The sequence below is a fragment of the Microtus ochrogaster genome, chromosome 19 (assembly GCF_000317375.1).
Source record: "Microtus ochrogaster isolate Prairie Vole_2 chromosome 19, MicOch1.0, whole genome shotgun sequence".
NCBI lineage: Eukaryota > Metazoa > Chordata > Mammalia > Rodentia > Cricetidae > Microtus > Microtus ochrogaster.
The window spans coordinates 52,588,317-52,589,247 of NC_022021.1; positions in this window are offsets into that span (position 1 = coordinate 52,588,317).

Genomic DNA, 931 nt, shown 5'->3' on the forward strand with positions numbered 1-931 from the left:
AGGAGAGGAAGAAGGAGAAGAAGGAGAAGAAGGAGAAGAAGGAGAAGAAGAAGAAGAAGAAGAAGAAGAAGAAGAAGAAGAAGAAGAAGAAGAAGAAGAAGAAGAAGAGGAAGGAGGAGAAGAAGGAGGAGGAGAAGATGAAGGAGAAGAAGGAAGCAAAAGAAAGAAAAAAGAAAAGAAAGAAAGAAACTACCAGAGGAAAACATAAGGAAATGCTTTAAGATATTTATATAGAGCCATGGAATTGAACAAGAATTGAAAATGGAATTTTATCTACACTAAAACGTCTCTGTATAGTAAAAAAAAATTCAAAAATCATGGGAGAAAATCTTTGTCAAGCATTTGTCTTATTGATACTTGCACAGATTGGGGTGGTGTCTGTTCAGGCCTGGAGTTTGGGCAAGGTTGGGTCTATTGTGTATGGTGGAGTCTGGAAGTGCTGGCTCTGGGGTAGAGATTTGCCTCATTAAACACAACAAAGCTTATCAGTGGGTAACCAAAGGCTCTCCTTCCAAAGGCCTCTCTAGATCACAGCCAGCAGGGGGCAGGCAGTCACCTCTTCAGGGCCGCCAACAGTGAGCTCAGGGCACTCTGCCCTACTAATCATTTTATTTGTCTTGGGATCATATGTGCTCATTTTGTTCCCCCCACCTCTGTTTAATTTTTATTAGAAATAATGATTAAAAGTAAAAAATCACAACTGAAAAAAAATCACCCTTGGGAAGGGTGAAGCAGGTTAGGGATGAGAGTCTGCTGCCTCCTCCTCAGACCCACCTCCCCTTTGTTACGGGCCTGAAGAAACAGCAGAATACAAGGGGCCAGGCCTTCTCAGAACTTCAGTCTCTGTGGCCCCACTTACCCCCATGGATGCAGTGACAGGCGCTATGGTAGCTTCCTGGGCTGTGCCATCTCCTGCATCCAAGATTCTGCC